General features: G+C 41.5%; 1 protein-coding gene across 3 annotated transcripts in view; it reads right to left on the bottom strand.

Annotated features, from left to right (window-relative positions):
* The window catches only part of alpha-Man-IIb (alpha-Mannosidase class II b), an 83,460-nt gene extending 70,562 nt beyond the window's left edge, over positions 1-12,898 (bottom strand). The window contains exons 1-3 of one of the 3 annotated variants that reach the window (XM_069135102.1): positions 12,652-12,898; positions 2,534-2,665; positions 2,156-2,301 (exon numbers count right to left, since the gene is read on the bottom strand). The gene's annotated coding sequence lies outside the window, so the exon portion shown is untranslated. Of the gene's footprint in view, positions 1-2,110; positions 2,130-2,155; positions 2,302-2,533; positions 2,666-12,651 lie in introns of those variants that run through there. The other 2 variants (XM_046621645.2, XM_069135101.1) reach the window with 2 other exon arrangements.
* Between the last annotated feature and the right edge of the window lie 682 nt (positions 12,899-13,580).

The raw sequence follows: 13,580 nt of genomic DNA, 5'->3' as shown, positions 1-13,580 counted from the left end.
TTTATTTACACCTGCTTCAGAGTTCAGGCCTTTTCGTATTTACTCTCGTATTTCAAATGCATAGAGAACCGGATTACATCTCCCATATATATGTAGGTGATAAAACCTGTACAGAAATTGGATTGAATATTTCGTTTCGCAGTTTGTGTGACGACGGATTTCGGTAGGTATGAGGTACGCAACCTCTTATCTTCTCCGCCAACTTACCACCCATCATACTTTTCGACACAAAATAAGAATAGACTCTTAACTCGGTTTTACCTCCCACAGCTAATTTTCATACGCATCCAAGCGAAATGACGATTCGGAATTCGGAATTAAATTCGCGCCCTATCGAACGACGGCACAGCGTAACGATATTTGAATCGCAAATTTTCATCAAAGACAAACACAGCGAGCGACAAAAGAGAAGCATCGAAAAGAATTTCAAATTCATTCTAAATCCATTTGTTTCAGTGAATTTCGTCACGTAGCAGCTTCGAGAGCTATTCACCGCGATATAATTTTCGTTTCACGTAGAATTTTCATTAAAAACGCGGCTTTAAATTACTTCGTTCGTTATTTCGAAAAAATGTTACTTAGTTTGAAGCGTAAATCGAACGTCGAGCACTTTTGTGTATATAAGGTACGCAACGAACATTGACCATCGGAGTTTCACACTGAATCGCGAGTACGTACATAGGTCTGGTAACATCAGCATACCTGTTGCAAGATCACGGCCGGGTGACCAAAATAGTGAGGAAATTTGCCGAAATTAAGCCCTGCGCCGTGATAAAGGAGAGTGACGATCTCTACTCTGTCGGTAGAGAATTAGAGACGGTCTAATTTCCCCGAAGTGATTTAGCGAGAACGTACGTGCAGCCCTGCGATGCACCTCCTCTCCTTTTTCTTCCTCTTTTTGCTCCCCCCTTCGTCGCAGAGCAGCGAATAGTTGCGTGGCAATTAAATCTTTTTCCATTTTTCTTAGACAGTAATTAAGTCCATCGGGTCAACGACACTTTATTCTTTGTTTCCTACCGTTCCCTTCTATATCAAGATTCACGGTGAATACCCATAGAAAGGCATAAATGCATGCCACACGTTTACCATTAATATATAAATAATTCGCTCACAACGTTTTGAACTCGATAAGAACGTATATAGTAATAGTGCGAAACTCGTCTCTTGTACTTGGGTAAGAATGTATGTACAGTTGGGGCGGCGATTCTGAGACGACTAAGTTTTTGGACAAGTCGGTTACGTTGGCAATGCAGATGTCCAAAAAATTAGTCGTCCCAGAATCACTGTACCCGTGTGTACTTGTGTGCAATGCAACTTATTGTTTCGCAAACCTTGTAAGCGGCAGCAACACACGTAGTTCAAACATAAGCGAACAATGGTACTATAATTTCAGCCGTTTCCGGCACAGGGTTTCATACATGAGACATCTTTTTTGAGTCGGTTATTCAACATTTATATTCAATTTTTGAGATATCGCTGACATTTTTTTTGCACAATTAGACTTCTCAGATGACAATGTTGATGTTTTAAGAGGTATCGTGACGACTCCGCGAATATAGTGAGCGCTATAAATAAACAAAGTGTTGAAAATGCCTGTTTTTAATGAGAATAAATTTAATTGTGGGAAGGTTGTGGGGGCTAGAAAGGTAGAACTCGATAATCATGGGTCTTTGGGGTTGCTAAAAACGACCTCGACCTTAAAGTTTCAAAACTTCAAAACAGCGGATCCAATATAGCGGACTCAAAATATAAAATTTGATCCGATTCGCTCATATTAGATACGCCATTTTGAATTTTGAACATTTCTCAGATCTTACCAGTTTTGAAATCAGCGACTTCGAGAATCCTTATATTCGCAGTTTCAATGAACTTCACTGCAAGGAAAAATGAATTCTTCGAAGAATTTTGACTTTCAAAAACGTCAAATTTCTGTTACTTCAATGAACGAATACAAATGGTCGGCTATCGGACTGAGCGGGCAGTCCGAAATCGATCAACCAACCGGCAACGCGATCCATAACTTCAAAACGCGATAGGCGACTGATTGTGAGTTGAACAAACGAGTATTGATCGTCTAGCTGCTCGCATGGATCATCTTTTTTATTCGAACCTTGCTGTATCATCACCGAGCAACGAGCTTTCATTTCTTGTTTACATTTCGAGATGAGCGTCGGTTTGCCAGCTTGTGGAATGGCTTGGTTGTTGCTAACCCTGGTGCAAGACATTTCGTGCGATTACACCGGTCATCTCGAACATTAGAGTCCGGGTTCCAGATGTCAAGTTTTGATTTCCTCTGCATAACTAATAAATGAAAAAATAGTTCTATTAGATAAAGTTTGTTTTCGTAGAAACCGGAACGATATGTTGGATTTTAAGAAAAATTATGTATTTTCTCGAACATTTATTTTAAATAACAATTAAACCAACTTCAAGTTTGCATTTAAATCACATTTGCTCAAAAATAATAATCAATATTAAACTACAAATGTAAAAGAATTGGTAAACAAAGTTTAAAATTGAATATTTTTCGTACTTCTCCCAACCCCAAACATGATCTTCCACCGTCATCTCTCTATACCGCCCCTGATAACGTTGATATCGATCAAGTTCATCACATCTTGGTGAAAACGTTCTCCTTTTTCTTCCGGACAAGCGGCGGTTTTAACTATCAACGAAAAGCTTCAAGACTTATTTGTCAACGTAAAAAAAGACAAAAACAAGCTTCATAAGTGATAAATAAAGGTTATCGGTTATCATTCGATGCATAGAATAAAAATTTATTTATCCCAATAGAAACTCAATAAAAAAAAAAAAAACATTTCTTTTTTTTTTGTTAACCTGTGTTACCAGCCAAACACTCGTAGCGATATGAATTTGATTAGGTGTACACACGGTAAATCATATTATACGTAAGCATGTACCGCGGTACACCATCCGAGAGTATACGTTACAACGAGACATGTAGAAGAATGGCATAATTAATTGCACGGTTACCCATGCAAGACGGTCGTCGGGTAGGCAGGTATAATAAGCAGCACGTGCGCACGCAAGGGAGACAATGCCCTGCGGTGAAAATAAGGCTCGATTCAGAAACACTGTGTGCGGGAGAAACGACGCGTGGAAATATCGTCCAAGAGTCAGTCGGCTCGGGGCCTCTTTCGACTGGCTTGGCACTCCACGCATCCACGGAAGACCCCGATGACGGACGCGAGAAAGCTTTGTCACGATTCGTGACGAGCTCTGCAACATCCACTCTAACGGCTCTGAGATTTGAGCGGAAGGATTTTAAGAATCATCTTATCTCGTGATTCTTACACTTACAGAGTATTTTGCAACCATTTTGCCGATGACCGCCATGCTTGATGCCCAATTCGCAAATCACGACATTTCGCATGCGTGTACCTGATACGCCTTAAACCTTGGAACACGTTTCAGGGGTCATAAACGACCCCGGTCTGATCTTCGAACTGCGCTCCTGAGCTAAAAATTTACTTTATCGGGCGATGACCATGGCCATAATTAATTTTCACTATCTGGCAGTGAGTCTGAGCCAACGGCAGCATCAGTTGCTTGCCGGCCGTTCCGCAGAATGATTGGAAAAAAAACAGCTGTGGTCGCTAATAACCCCACTGACGGCGGGCTTCAAGCTGAACATGGTCGAGCAAACATGCATCCGACAATTGTGCGCGCGGGAAGTTTTCAGCCTGTTCACAAATGAAAAAAACGCAAACCGTAAAATCTTAGTTGATCTCCTTCGCGAGATATTCAATTTTCAATGATTTTTCAATTATTTTTCAATATCAATCACTTTCTGCGTAACTCAGGATCAACGGTGAGGATGTTGTGCTGATATGGCCCCGTTTTCATATTTTACAAGTTCTTGTTTTACATATTTTTTATTTTTATCCATACCGAACGGTACAAATATCAGAACTTGACAATACACGCAAACCTCTTACAAACACTTTTTTTGTTGAATTTTTATTGACTCTTTTCGTATTCCGTATTCTTCTTATTTTCAAATACCGACATAAATTTGGAAAACGGTTCATTACAAAAAAAGATATGAGATTTTGTTCGAAAAATGGCGTTTTTACCGTTTTTTAGCACTTTTTGGTAGTTGATTAAATTATTCACAAACGAAACTTAAATAAAATTATACTTTCTCTCCACCACTCGTTTAAAAAACCGAAAAGATTTATGTACTAACGAGTCTCATTATCGCTTTTAACAAAAAGGTGTGGGGTCACTATCCACCCCACTCATGAGTTAAAAGGTAGATAAAGTGATACATGTGTTCTAGGGTTAAATCCTGGACGGTAACAACCCTGTCACTTCCGGCATGAAACTTGATTTTGTAATTCGGGCAAAACGAGTCTATGAAGATAACTTTCAACCGCGTGATGTTGGCAACCCTATGACATCATGGCTAGTGTCGAGATATCCTCTTCGATATTGCCAACTCAGTAAATGGAAACCGACCCGGCGCGAAAAGCATGGCGAACGTTTTGTACCGATAGATGGATCCTGCAGGCACATGTAATGCAACGTCAGTAAAAACGCGGTTGGCTTTTGTACGCGCGTGCAAAGTCTGCAATGGCGACACTGGGAATGTTGGTGAGGATGGAATTGGCGCCACGCGAGATGTGCCAACGTTAAATGGGGTTTACAGCGACACATCTATCGATCCCGGAACGCGGCTATCGGATTTCGTTGCTAGGCAATGTCTCGATAATATCGGCGTTTACCGAGCCTTCATCATCCGTTTTCAAGGCTTCTGACGCTGTACGCTTTTCCAAATCCCCTTTGGCGCGCCAAATCCATACTGTTTTTGACATTTAGGCTGGGACCGAATCGGTTTAGGAAATCTCAACGCCGATATTGAGGACAGGGCGCTAGAAAATGCATTCATGGATCCCGCTGCTGGAAAACCAGAGAATCCGGGATCCGGTCGACTGCACTCGATTTTTAATATTCAACATTCTACGAGAACTCTTTTTGCTTCCCGATCAACAAAATCAATCAAATCTTTCTTCGAAGTCCTACGCTCGGAATATGTGGTGAAAAATCAATCACGCTTAGCGAGTAAAACTGCAGAAGATCTGCTTCTCTGTAATGTTCTACGACGACATGTGTTATTGGACTCAACTTCTTCCAATTGTTCTGCGGGACTTGCATAAAACCATGAAACTCAGGGTGGAAGGACTCGATGCAATTCAAGAGGGATTCGATCAAATTCTCATAACAATGGATCATCATTTTCACAAATATTATTTAGCCAATGCAATAGAACACTCTTCACGAACCTTCAAAGCATGCCATTGGTTCCAAATGAAGGAACTTACTGAAACGATACTCTTCACCTCTTTCCATCTAAATCAAAGTCTCGTCTTCCTTCAATACTCCACGGATCTGCAGAGCTTACCTGACTGATCCGTTTATTGGGAATATCTTGTCCCGCACATACTAATTGCGCCCTACCAGCTTCCAAATCCAGTCCCGCTCCGCTCCTCACGATTCGAGGACTTCTTACGCGTCTGGCTATAAAGGGAACCATCTGTCACATGCTATTCGACCGCATCGAAACCCGGCCCTTTCTCTGCATCCGATGCTCCCGACCCGCGACTGATTTCGTCTCTTCTGCGGGCGAATGTACGTGCTTGTAAGTCTGTCTGCATACTTGTGCGCTTCGTGCATATACGTGTTTTATAAATTAGTCTCATACAGGGCGGCCAGTTTCAAACTATCAACCATGGGGCACTCGATTTTTTTGGTCAACTGATTCACATTTTAAGGGTGAATTTGAAGGATTCAAGATACAGGATCAGTGTTATGGATGTTCCAAAAATTTTTACATTATTATTGAAATGGCTCACTCTGAATTCTCAGCAAATATATATAAAAACACTACGGAAGAATTTTTGGTTAATCTATACTATTTTCGCACATAAATCCTTTGATTATGTTTGTCTTTTTTTTTTTTTACCGGGGTAGTATTTCAAGAAAGAAAGACCACGCCCAATATTTTTCGTGTACATCGCATAAATATGAAGCTATATAAGCTGTACGCCTCAAGATTCTTTTTCGTGTACAACTTTTCTTTTTCCCAGTGGGTATATTAATATTTCAAATGACCGATTTTCACGTTCATGATATGCGGATTCGAGAGAAGTCAAATTTTTCGTTCTGAAAATCGGCCGAGGGTTTTAAGCCCCGGAGGGTGAATAAGCAGGCGGAACCGAAACAAGGGTTATGTACCTGCTTCTCGTTTCGGCTGATTAGAGGAATCTAAATAATTCACCGTAAAGAAAACATGTTTTGGAAGAAAAACAAATTCCACAAAGTAATATGGATGGTAACGAGGTCCGTACATTGTAATCTCATGAACTCTTAAAAAAAATTTAACTATACATAATGTCCCAGTAGATCCACTTTGTGTTTGAGTTATTTGTTAAATCTCTGTTAGTAAATAAGAAACAAGTTATTGTAATTATATTAAAAACTGGTTAAATCAAGCCAAAAATTTTAGTGGAACTGCTGGAACATTTTTCGTCTAATCGTGTATCGCTGCATCGATTCCGAGAGTAAAACTTTCGTTTATGTTCGACTTGTCAGTACTTCGAGGAGCGTAGTTATTTCACGGACACCTCGTGTATCATGGACATACCGACATCATTGGGGTAAGGAAAATACCTCCGACTTCTGCGATGTATGCAGACCTGTGCCGGTAGTCGTCGTCGTCGTCGTCGCGTCGCGTCGCTGCAAGAATGTTGCAGTACGCAACTGATCGCCAAAAGAGTGAGAAGTAAAAAGCGCAATATATCACGAGAACCGCAGAACGAGGTGTAGGCAGGTATTCTGTCCGAGCTCCTGTACGTACATACAAAGCGTGTGCGTGCAGGTATACGAGGGGGTCCCCCGAGCTTTTTCGAGCGCAGATGTCTCTCGCGTATACCTGGAGGTAATACGTATACCCCCGAAGTACAAGTACGACTAAATGTTTAATGACGGTATTCATGTCCAATCATGGGCCGTTTTTCTGCCAAATTGCTCTCCGCGATTATCTTCTCCCCCGCGCGGATGCTGATCCAGGACTACTCGGGGCACAAGGTATCCGTAATCCTGACGCGGATACCCGATGTGACAATAAGCTGCGTTTTGAAGCTTCGTGAAGGGGAGAAAAAATAACTCTCCCCTTTCCGCTACGTTATTACGGAATTGTAAAGTAATGAGACTGGAGTTATTAACGTCAGGAGAAAAAAAATCATTATTGGGCAATTTTAGGATGACTTTCGGTAATTTTGTTATTAATGGATTTACTAAATTTCGGAAAGTCATAAAGGTGCGAATTATCAATTGTTCGTAACGTTGCTAACGTTCATCCTCGTGTCGACCAACGTTCTCTGTCCCTCTCTGCCTTTGTTCGTTGCATAATAATATTATGCTTCTTCAAAAGATGGGTTTGCAATATTAAGATTTATTCAGAAGAGTCGGTAATTCGTGAAAGGACAGAATTAATTAACTAGAGGTTTCAAAATCAGGGGTAATGATTATGCGTAATGCATTGCCGCGCATTCTAACACGCACTTGCCAGAAGTATCCCGACTGAATCTGAAATTAGCCCCCAGCCGTTCGAACTGCACTTTGAGAGGTGAAAATTAACTCGGCGAATAAAGTAAATCGAATAAGAAATCAGAAAGGTGAAGAAGGCACAAGGCAAAGGAGAGATTTAAATACAATTAAGAGTTAGGTGAAAATATCTCTGTACACGTGAGACTTCTCAAAGCTTTTAAGCGTCGTCCCTACGCTCATTTGTCCAATCACCCACATACCGAACACTTGGAGCAATTTTAGTTTGAGAGCTTTATTATTTATAGTTTCAAGAAAATTTTTACCTTTTTTCGTTGAAATTAATATCAAAATGGCGGCATGGGACACACAAGTAGCGAACGACCGCGTTTTCAATCCGGTGGCGCGGATCCCGCGGTCAATTTTTATCCGATCGACTCGAAAATTCGACATAGTCTGTAAAACTTGTGAATCAATTCGAGCTCTTGGCTAGATTTTTCAATTTCAATGCGATAAAATTTCGTAACGGTAATATTTGTTAGGTTCTAATTGGTTTATGATGCATGCGATACTAATTCTGTCAAACTTTTCTACTCTACGGCACCGTCGTGTTAATTTGTTCATTTTCGTATTATTTTTCCTACATATTTTTATTTTATTTTTATTTTTTTTTTTTTTGCCAAAGGCTTGGCATATAAAAGCTAATCAATCACTGAATCTACCACGATCGTGTAAGGCTAAATTAAACGGAGTATCCAGCCGTATTATACGTCGCGTTGTGATAAACACACAGTAGATGTCTATCTATCAGGGTTTGCTGTGCGGGACTCTTTCTCAGCAGTAGGCAGAAGTTAATTGGTATGCGTCGCCGGTTTGTACTCGTGCCGTATTTCCATGAGTATAACACGCGTATAAACTTGTAGGCAATTGCCCATACGAGACTTTTTTGGACAAAGTCCCGTACTCTGGCTAATTAGCTAAGTTATCACCAGGCAATTATGCGCGTCGACAGACGCCGCTTAAGCAGCCATCAATATAACAAATTTCACTGCAGACATCCATGGACGATATTACCAATTAGAGAGCTAACGACGCTCTCAAAGTATTAAAGTGTATAAAAGATGCGTTGCTAATTCAACTCTCGGTTGAATGAAACTGGATATTCCATGATGTAGGCAGAAGGGGCGAAAAATGGAGAAAGAAAAACGAAATGTGTATGAGTAATATACGCGCGAAAACGTGTAGGTTCGAAAAGCAATATGCCAAGCAATGTGCACGAACTCCAATATCGGATGAAAGTACCCGCGGTTACGTATGTATTATGCATGTATGAAAAACCTGAAATGAATCGTTGGAAATTTCTGCACGGGACTAGAAAAATCATTAATTATTCACCGTATCTGCAGCACCGTGGAATTTACAGCACAGTCAAGCTGATAGTGTGATACTGAAAGTTTCCGCTGAATCTAGAACGAAATCGTTGAAGAAATATTGAGAAATCCTCACGGGGCAAGAAGGCGTAAATATCATACGTTACATTGCGAACAAGGGTGTAATATATGCCCCGTTCAAGCGGTTACCGCACTTTCAGATAATTAGAAAGCACGGAGTCGGAATGCTTCGTTAAAAATCGAGTGACCCAGTTCCGATTGCTTCTTCGATAAGTCTACGTAATATTATATATACTAACAATATTAACTTCAGAGAATTATTAATCCTCTGATCCCTGTAGTGGTAAGTATTCTTTCCATTTATTTTATATCCATTTTTTGTATATTTAGAGAACTTCTCAACCTATTTCTTTGCGGTTATTTGCTATTTCCGATGGTATATTAATAGGTTTTCAATATTCGAGAGTAATTATTGCGATATGATGTAAATTATTATTGTTAGAAACAAATTGGTTGAAGGAAATCGTGAAAATTGAAGCCATGATCCATTTCCGAGAAAGTTACCCCTCTACACGTATACATGTCTTACGTAAAACATACGTCTTTTGGAGTCACCGATTACAAATGTGAGATCGGCTTTTAAAAATTCAAGATGGCGGATCCAATATGGCGGATGAAAATTTTAAATTTGGTCGAATCCGGAGAAGAAACTCAGTCCAAGAGTTTTTGGAGTTGTGCGTTACGAGTCTGAAATCAGATTTTGAAAATTCGATATGGCGAATGCAATCAGCGATCCCGAAACCCCTGCATAGAGTTTTTCGACCATATTCGATAAAATTTAAAATTTTCGCCCACCACATTGAATCTACCATCTTGAACTTTCATAATCTGATTTCAGATTCGTAATCAGCGACCCCAAAAAACACTGCATAGAGTTTTTCGACCAGATTAGATCAAATTTGAAATTTTCGACTGCCATATTGGATCCGCCATCTTGAATTTCTTGAATCTGATCACAGACCCGTAATCAGTGATCCCAAAAACCACCGAATGCTATCTTGCTATAAAAGTTGACTCGGTAAAATAATGTGTGACTCAAATGGTAAAGTTTTCCGAGCACCGCGAACTCACTTGAGATGCTATATACACAACTGTTGCTGAAGCCGCGGATACGCGCATATAATAACTATCTGAAGATATTTGCCCTGCAAGGTCGAATGCACATGGCGCAAGTGCAACTGCAGGTGCGGATCGAATTACCTGCGGGAAAATCACTGCAGCAGTGCAGTTTATATTACGTCCTGCATCCGTGCAGAAAAAAGACCCTGGAAATTCACGAAACACACTTAATTGCAGCGTGAGCGAACGTGTATTTTATTCCTGGCACTAACGTTAGCGAACTGAAATTACAAATACACCTATATTTACAGTAAATTACAGCCGCACCTTCCGGTTGCGCAATGTGAACCGTGACAATCGACACGCCACGATGACTCAAGATTCAGCTTCGATTGCCGCGTCAAATAAACAAAAAACAAGCTTCGACTATCGTTGTCCGGAAAATTGTTTCGCACATGCGACGGAATTTTCTGTTCTACGCCATTTTAGAGCAGGGGATGCCTTAAGGAGTAACACCGCTGTAAAAGCAAAAGAAACAGCGCTTTTTTGATCACTTGTTTTTGGATCGAAGAAAAGGTAATAACATAATAATATTTAAGGAATTCGTTAGGCATGTATTTAGGTAAAATACAGAAAATTATTATCCGCAAATATTCATATCTTCCTCAAATATTATTATCTTGTTAAGTTAATAATTTTTTAGGTTTTTACAGTGGTGTTACCCCTTAACGACGAAGTGGATTATGCCTTAGCTGTTCCCAAACATAGATGCGAGTTTTCTAGGCGGGCGTTGACGATCATCGGCGATGCGATACGTGATACCGTTTGCATAACTTTTTATGAGTAAAAAAATTGCTAATTTGAAGGTCAAATAAGTTCTCGAGAACAAGCTCCTAATTATTATCCTCGTGCCCTGAAGAGAATACGCGATAGAGTTGAGAAGAAAATTATAACGCGACTTGCGGACCTGGGCTGAATACTAATTATTTGCTTAAGATCGTGTTCCTGTTCCCGTGGGAAAACTGCTCACTAAAATTTACGAAAAGAACTCGAACCCCTGAACTTTCGGCTCTTTTCTTTCTCGATAAACTTTTCCAGCAACCGAGAATATAGTCGGGAGCACTCTGGAATTGAGCAGTGCTCACGGCAGTAGTGAAATATTAATTTATACTTCTCGACGCAAGGCAGGTACCTAGATTAGGAGCATCCTTGATTGCGGAACATGAGAAAGGGTATACAGCTTGCGGAAAATGGATCGAGCACGGCTCGTTCACGTCTGATTACAGAAAATAATTAATCTTGTCTTGTTTGATCTTCTCGTTTGCTTTTAATTCAATTATCCTTCTCGAATTTTTTCGTTCTCCCGGATTCGGTGAGATAAATATTACCGAAATGACTGAAAAACGTCAATGTTCATACCGCAGGAATGTTTCACGTACAATACGATAAGTTGGGACTGTTAGATTCGTTGAATATGCATCAGTGTCCAAGGTGCGGAGGCTGTTAGAGGAGGTAATCAAAAATTTCTGTTCCACCACAGCATTCCAAACAAACCAGATCTCAAATGAAAAAGCTACGTAGTTTTACGGACCTGAACGATTCCAACAGCAAAAAAAATGCGAGATGGAACTAACGTCCAACGTAACAAAGACGCCTAGACTTTTCGTGGATCACACGGTTTTTACGATCGAAAGTCCAACCGTAGAAACAACAGTGTCAGTTCGCTCCCCACCACGCCGATAATCGTCGCGTTGAAGTTAGTAACGTTGCCGCAAATATTCATGCTGAGAAAAAACCGTTATTTCACGATTTTGAAAACGTTTGAAATTCAGTAATACGTAATAGAACAAAACATAATCATATTTTGCAATCTTAGTTCCATCAAAATCATCGTCGAAGTAAGATGATAGCGATGTTTTTTCCAATGATAACGTTGCTAACCACAACCTCGTTGGCAATCGTGGACAAGAGGTAAGTGTTGGAATAACAGTAGACGAGAATAAAATTTCCACGCTAACTATTCTTAAGTGCCACATTTCTCATTGGTTCCCTAATCAGTGTCATTCCTGAGACCAGTATCGTGATGTACAAAATTTTCCATGCGTATACCGATCATCTTTTTATTACGTCTCGGCAAACCTTAAGTAAGGAAAATTGTTCCCATAGCCTGAGAGAAATGCGTTAAGAATTCTTGACAGCTGATTAAAATTTGGCGAGGTGTTGCCTGCCGAAGTCATATTACCTCGCGTGGGTTCGTACCGATGGTTATTTCACGAAGGATATCAACCGACAAATTTCGACAACGAGATAGCTCTCTGACAGCTGAAAAACTGATTATACATCAAAGCCGCGTAATTTCTGCAACAACATTTCTACGGCATTCGTTGATCGTGAGCTCTGGGACGAGCCCGACTATTTGAAGGACAGGGTACGGCTAGGTTGAAGTGGAACAACAACAAACTCACCCCGTTTCGAACGGAGCTAGGGGTGAAACACGGTGGAGTTAACGTGGCCGACATCTCGCGGCAAAGCGCCGGTACGCAACGGCGAAAGTTAAAAGATGTCTACCCACCTGTCCGGGGATGATGATACTGGCGATAGGATAGGATGCGCTGATTTTTCTCTGACAAGAGTCGCCGGTGACCCGTCAACCGCAACCTCCCGCCTTGCGCACTGACTGCTACCGATGATCTTGTCGAACCACCACGGCCAACGGACTCACACTAACGCACCCAGTTTCGCAACACGAGCCGATACGAGCCGACCTCCCCACGCGGAACGAACCAACTACCGACCGTGTCCGCCGTTCCCTCTGTCGAAACTCCCTGCTTCGTACGAGAACCCGCCAAGCCCGAACTGCCCGAACCAACGGAAACGTCGAGGAGAGAGGGACGCCGAGTGGAGGAAGACCGGAGAGAAGGGCTCCGTGATTTTCCAACGATTCTGCGCATCCGACGAGTCGACGAGGATCTCGAGTCTGACAGGAAAGCGTCGGACGCCTGGCGCCTGCCGAGTTCGGCTTCCGAAGAAACGAGCTAAGCTGCTTGTTTACACCCATTGCTCGGGTCGCGACCCATTTCCGGCGTCGAGTTGACCCGGATCACTCGCCTCGCGTCTTCTTCACACTCCTGCCGGGAAGTCGTTGCCGCTGAATGACTTGGCCGCTCGTTGTCAGCGATAGTTACACCGGACGCATCGCTAAATTCGACCCACATCTCACGGATAGTGAATGTACCGCATGTGAATCGGTTGATTTCGGAGTCCTGCCTATAGGCTGCGCGTTCGATGCGAGTCGAATCGTTGAAAGGTGTGAGCTGGTATGCCTTGAACTAATCATTGTCGTAGGTTCGAGTTTAATGCGGCACGTGTTATCGATTGTAATGAGGATTTCGCTGGGTTTTAAACGGCTGATGAAAGTGAGTGGTCGTCGAGTGGGGGTTGATATATTGGACCATCCGGGTCAATCACCGACAAAAGATCCTTCCTCTTACCATCGAGCAG

This window comes from Neodiprion pinetum, chromosome 4, assembly GCF_021155775.2.
Source record: "Neodiprion pinetum isolate iyNeoPine1 chromosome 4, iyNeoPine1.2, whole genome shotgun sequence".
Classification (NCBI taxonomy): domain Eukaryota; kingdom Metazoa; phylum Arthropoda; class Insecta; order Hymenoptera; family Diprionidae; genus Neodiprion; species Neodiprion pinetum.
This window is presented reverse-complemented; position numbering and strand designations above follow the sequence as displayed.